Genomic DNA, 6,479 nt, shown 5'->3' with positions numbered 1-6,479 from the left:
CTTATTTTTAAAGCAAAGTGGCTCTTTACAGAGCTCAGTCTGTCTGCAGCTTTTAGGCCTGTCCAAACATTGTTTTCTCTATACTAATCATTTGCACTTGGTCAATACTTTCTGAGTGTTCTGGCTGTTAAAGCCTTGCTTTTCACACCCTTCTCCTCTTTTTATCAGTGTTTCTGGTTTTGTTTTTGCTGTGTGTTCCTCCTTGGGATGGCTCTGGGCCAGGCCCTGTGGCGGTGCCATGTTTCCCTTGTCCCAGAGGAGTCCAGCTCTGGCACACAGGGACATTGTGCTGAGAGCATCCCGTGGGAGCCCAGAGAGCCAAACGCAGCGGTCTGATGGGGAACATGGCTGGGACAAGGCAGAAAGGGAGAGGAGAATGATTTAGAGTGTCCTGCTGGTGCCTGGCAGGCTTTTCACACTTGAGGGTCTCACCTGGAGAGCCCCGTGAGGGGCCATGCTCTGCCTGCCCTGAGGGCTGTGGAAGGTGCTGTTGCTGTGGACACTGTCCGTGTGTTCCATGGCACCTGTGACATCTGTGAGGGTGAGCAGAGCACGATCTGGCAGCACAGCTCTGCAGGGACAAGTGCTGGGGACTTTGATGGAGGCACATCTGCACGGGGAGCTCCTTGTCACTGCTGTGACAGCCATGGCCCAGGAGGGCAATGGACTGGACTGGTGTGAGAGCGCTGTTGGTGTGAGTTTATCCTGGCTCCCCCTTGGAGATGTCCTTTGGGTTTGTTCCTTTGTGAGTGTGCAGAACCCACACGCTGTAGGTGACAGCAGCACTGCCACCCAAACCGCTCTGCCCTGGCCTGAGCCCCAGCCTTGTGGGAGGCACAAACCACCCAATTCCTCCCTGGGATGGCTGTTCTTTTCAACTCAAAACCTTGCCATTTTAAAATTTTTTGTCTACAAACTTTCTAAAAAAAAAAAAAAAACAGTCATCCTAAAAGCACGCACTCAAAAGTGATGTACAAGTGTACAGCAAAGTGGTGCTGCAGTTTAAGCTCATGAATGCTTCATCATCAGTGTATTCAGTACACAGCTCGGCTGCCTAAGCAGCTGTCAGAAAACAAAAGTACTCTGGAGAGTAATACACTCTTCAGGCATCATTTCAGATTATGTAGATAATTTAAGCTTAACCCTTCAATGCTTTAATAAGGTTCAGTTTTTTTACGTATTATCACAACATGAGTGAGCCTTTCTGAGTTATGCCAAAGGCAAGATGACTTTTATTATTAGTTTCAAGTGACAACAGTAATTGGTTTTGATATCACGTCAATATGTTAGGATATCTAACTGATTTATTTCATGGTCACATATATCTGTAGTATTTCTAGTCTGAATTTTGTTTGCAACCTTCTCTGTCTGGGTTTTTTTTTTTAATATCAGAACTTATAGTATGTTGAATGAGGTTACTTGAAATTACTATTTGTACTAGGAAAAACTGTTTAAGATATTTTATTTGTTTGGATGTAACTGCCTGAAATGACCTAAAATGTTAAAACTACTATCAAGTATAACCAGGTGAAGTAAGAGATAATTATTTTCTGCCTGAATGATCCTGCTGGGATCACTAAAGAGACAACGATTTTTGTTACTTTGTATTAACTCCAGCCACCTTATTGTTCTTCTATTTTGATTATGTTTGCTGGTTTGCAAACAAGATGCCTGTTGTACTTCATATCCTGGGAGTGTCTTGTTAGTAATCTATCTGGACTCTAGTCTTAGATTTTTGTTGCTTTTTCCTAAGGCAGTCGTGGACAGAATTTTTCCAAAAAATATTGATGAAGCAACAGAAACTCTGTCCTTTTATTGAAAAAGATCATAGAGTTCTGAGCAGCCAAAACATACATGGTAGTCTTCTCCTGTGGAAATCTATAAAGCCATGCTGCCATATTTGAAGGTCTCTTTGTTACTACAGGCTGATATTCTTGTCTGTATGTTTAAGAGGAATCTTACTGCCTGACTTTATATAATATTTATAATATGTGGGAATACTTCTCAGATAACTCCAGTATCATGCCCACTAGCTAAAATGGTTGCAGATCTTTAATCTTCAGTTTTTGATTTGAGACATGGTGAGTGTTGGAAGCCTGCCACATACCTTGATAAGCTCTTATAAAGGTTAATTACACATTATTTTACTTTCTTGAAAATCTGTTTCATTTTCTGGTCTGAAATTTCCTGCTGCTGTCACAATGGGGCATATTCCTGTACAAAATGTGCTCCAGTGGGAACATTTATGGGGCCAGAGTTCAATATATTAATGCCTTTCCTCTAAGGTGAAGTGAGGTAGGAAATATGTGAGAGACTTGCAATAGGTAATGTGAATCTGACAAGGAAGGCCACAAGAAGCTGAGAGACCAAGACTGGAGGTGAGGAGAAACAGTAAGAGACTAGATTTAGGATGAGCCCTTTTAAAGATATTTCTCCATTTTAATTTAATTTGAATTTCTGCTGTGCATATCTGCAGGTGCCTCACTGGGTGGCTACTGACGTTCATTTTGAAATTTAAGTACAAGCATACAGCTGCAAAGTGCCCTGGAAATGCAAAGGTGCCACTTGGCTATTGCATTTCTTGATGTGGAAGTTTTCTGCATCTTAAGGTTGTGTACTAAAATTCCCCCATGTTCCAATGGAAAAATGATTTCTTCTGCATATCATAATACAGTTTGATTTGCAAGGGAACTCAAAGACTGTCTAGTTCAATACCTGTATGATTGTTTCGTGGAAACCAGCATGGGGATAGGTGCAATTCACCTATAAGGTCATACAGAATGTATGCTGCTTTTGAAACATCTGTTAAGAAGTCAGTGCTGGTCTCCTTCATTTCTAAGAGCAACAGAGGGTAATTGTTGTAAAGAGCACAATAGCACAGTGTACTTCAACCTGTGATTGCTAATCTAACTGGACTGCAAGTGAGCACAGAGGCGTCAAAACATTATCTGTGAAATGTTTGCCAAAAACTGAAGTGCTGACAGGTTTAGCTGGAATCTGGTTCCTGGTGATTGTTAGCACTTGCTGGCAACAACAGCTACAGATTGCTAGAAATTGCCAGCAAGCAATTTTAATGCTGAAATTAAAATCCTGTGAACCAAACATTTTCTGTTCAGCCTGGTGGTAAGTACTGTGGGGTTCATGTTTCCAGCAAAGAATGAAGACTACAACTACTCTAAGGCAAGTCAAAGCAATGAGACTTGACCCTGCTTCCCTTTCTCTCTCCCTTTCCCTTTCCGATTTTGAAGTTTCAGCACAAGTGTCCAGAATAGAAAACTCTTTACTTGCTGATGTTAATTGTGAATGCCTTCAGTTTCCCATTTGTTTTGGTATTGTGTTGGTACAGGAATGGCAATGGCAGTTTTAAACATGCTCAGGTATTTTAAATGACAGTTTGTGCTGTAACTCTACCCCCTTTTCCAAACGAATAGAAAATTAGCAATGAGTGAGGGGGAGAAAAGGATTATGTATCATAAGAATTGCCTTAGACAGTTGCATATAACTTCAGAGACATTACATTTCATCTTGAGAAATAAATACAGCCTCTCTCTGGGCAGGATCTGTTTTCCAGACAGTTCTACCTCCAGCGATTTCTAGTTGCTGTAAGAACAAGGTAATTAATTATTTGTTCAACACATCTGTAACACACAGGATACTGTTTTACCTGTGCACAGCTCCTTTGTACCTTAACTGCATCGTGCCTGACTTCCAAAAATGTTGTGAAAATTCAGAACAAGTAGCTATTTTTATAAAGTAGATTTGTATACATCCACGTAGTTCTTTCTCTTTGGCCTGCTGGTTACTCATCCCCTGTCATGATCCTCTTTCCCAACTTCTGTTTCTTTCATTTCCCCCTTCTCACAAATTCTTGTTGTAGTAGCAGTGCCTGTGGCAATATTTCTCGTGTTGTCTTGCTTTGATACCATCACAACTTCCCTGGAGTGTGGTGTTGCGATGCTGACTTGTGACCAGCTCAGTGTATCAAGGTCACTCAGCCACCCTGCACACACCCTGTCCTCCTTGGGGAGATGCAGCATTGCCAAGGACTGGAAATCTGCCACCCACTGATGGTGATTCCTGACCCAGACAGATGTGCTTTCAGATCAGTGCGTTCTGCATGTCTCCCACGTGGATATATTTTGCAGGCGTTGTTTAAGGCTGGCTCCAAAATCCTATAGTACTCTAAGGAGGAAAGCAGGGCTGATTGGAGTGCTGAATGGTTAATTGGAATTGTCCTTCTCTTCAGAAGTTCTTCACAGGTCATGAGAAGAACTCATTAGATAATATAAATTTGCTTCATTTAAGCACTCTTTTATCAGTGATTTTAGGCCCACGTGGACTGCTTTTGTAACAGGATTAAGAGTTCTAATTTTTTTAGGAAGGAATTTGATTTCTGGAAGGGAGACTGAAATTCTGTTATATAATGCCACCTCTTTTTTTGACTGAGTGCTAAATAGAGAAAGAGGTATAACGTTGAGTTATAAGTGCATTTCCATGTGTATAAGATTTCACACTGTACTTTTACCTTTTCATTACTGTACTTTTACCTTTTCATTCAGTAACTAGTGCTGTAGCTTGATCCAACAAGCACTGAAACAATGCCTAATGTTAAAAATGCACTTGGCCAGTGGAGATCAGCAAGGGCTATCTCCAGCTGAAATGGTTTCCTGGATTTGGTCCAGGGGTGCAGACAAGGGTGGGTGTTTAAATCCTAGGAAATAACAATGCCTCAATTGCCCTGATGAAATTCCATCCCCCCTCCCTTCCTTTGTCAAGCCTTGCCATCTGTAAGGGTGGGATATGGCATTGTAATCATAGCAGCATGCTCCTCGCAGCTCTCATGGACAGAAGGAGATTTAAAAAATTGCTGAGGGGGTTTTCATTGCAGATCTTCCACTGGAAGCCAGTTACTCAGAACTGCAGATAGTGTTCGGAAGTTGACAAAATCATTTAGGTGCACTGATGATTAATTTATAAAGGGCTTAGAGGCATTAAAGCAGTGACCTGGTAAAAATCATTGGTGTCAGATAAAGGGATGCCTGTTAACAGAGCTGAGGCCTTTTAACAGCTTTTAGAGGAAAAGTATGTGTTAAAAGCATTCTAAAAATGACAGTGTTCAGAGAACAGGGCAGCCAAAGCAATTTGCAAAGAGAAATAGTGTGATATTTTTGCATACAGATTTTGATTGTTGCAAATACTAATCTAGGCCTACAGCAGCAATGAGATGAAAACTAGAGAAAAATAAATTCCCAGCCTCTGTTTTTATAGAAAGACTATTCATTTTTCTTTATTATTAAATGCTTGGCAATAGGAAACTTATCTCATCTTGCAGTTTTGGATCCTTGCATCCACCTGGAGTCTCATTTAGGCTATTCTGCAATTTATGCATATTCCCTAAAACTATTTGTTGTTCTGATGTTGGTGGTTGTCTTTTGGCTGATATCTGTTTGACATTTATGTAAAGAATTTCTATAAAGTCTTCACCACTCAGTCTAGATAGTAGCGTAAAAACTTAAGTCCTTTTGATTTTCAAGTAGTCTTTTGTTTGTTAGATTGTGCAATTCTGAAGACATTTTGGAACGTAAACTTTTTGCTTTTGAAGGTGTAACCCAATCTCTTTTGCTAAACAGTTGAAGAAACTCATATTTTTTGAAACATGTTTGCCTCAGTGCATAAGTGTGACTTCTCAGCTACTTCTCAAATACTAGCACTATTCCAAACTGGCTTTTTTAGGAAGGGAGGTAGTCAGCTTGCATTTATTTCCAGATTGACTGTGTCATGGATGGTGTTGGATAGGGTCTGTCAGGGTTATTTGCTTGCAGGCATCACTGGATCATTGTGACAGTACTGCCTCACCATGTTGAGGTTAAGAGGATCAAGTTTTCAGACCTGTGCATCGCAGAAAGAACCAACCCCAGCTCCTCAGCACTGCCTATTGAGAATATATTGCATGGGAATTCTGCTCCTCTCCAACGGTCATATTTTGTAACTTTCTGTCTTTTAAGATTGTGACTGTCATAACAGTACTTCTTCCTTTGCATTTAAAATAGCCTGAGATAATGTAAGTTTTAAGCAGTAATTACTCCTATATTAGATATCTTGTCTGCTCCAAGGAAAGATCACACCAATTAGATTTTAATGATTATATGTAAAATTAAAGCCACTAGTCTCCATATAGAAAATGCCTACTGAGATAATGAGTTATTGCAAGCAGGGAGGAAACAGCAATTCATATTTGTGGTGGTTAAATGACCACATTGTTTGTCTGAACCTGTGTCGAATTTCTACTGTTCAACAATTCTGTAACAGAATATCAAGTCTTGGGCAACCCCTGCAATAAAAAGAGGCAATTATGGCAGTGCTGTAGTTAATGAATGACCTTGCTGACAGAAACAATCATTACAATTAAACATAGCAAGGTTGTTCTTCTGTTTGTTTTTTTAAACTGTTCCTTCTTCAAAAGAAAAGTGCCTTTGCTT

The 6,479-nt window shown here is 40.4% G+C and overlaps 1 long non-coding RNA gene across 1 annotated transcript in view; it reads left to right on the top strand.

The window, feature by feature from the left end:
* Positions 1-498: 498 nt before the first annotated feature.
* Positions 499-6,479, top strand: part of LOC146433315 (uncharacterized) — a 118,155-nt gene continuing 112,174 nt past the window's right edge. Inside the window, exon 1 of the long non-coding RNA XR_014853937.1 lies at positions 499-694. This is a non-coding gene — a long non-coding RNA (uncharacterized LOC146433315). The remainder of the gene's footprint in view (positions 695-6,479) is intronic.

Source organism: Lichenostomus cassidix, chromosome 9 (genome assembly GCF_008360975.1).
Source record: "Lichenostomus cassidix isolate B80296 chromosome 9, HeHo_3.0, whole genome shotgun sequence".
NCBI lineage: Eukaryota > Metazoa > Chordata > Aves > Passeriformes > Meliphagidae > Lichenostomus > Lichenostomus cassidix.
Note: the sequence above shows the minus strand (reverse complement) of the source record. Positions and strands in the feature narration are given on the sequence as shown.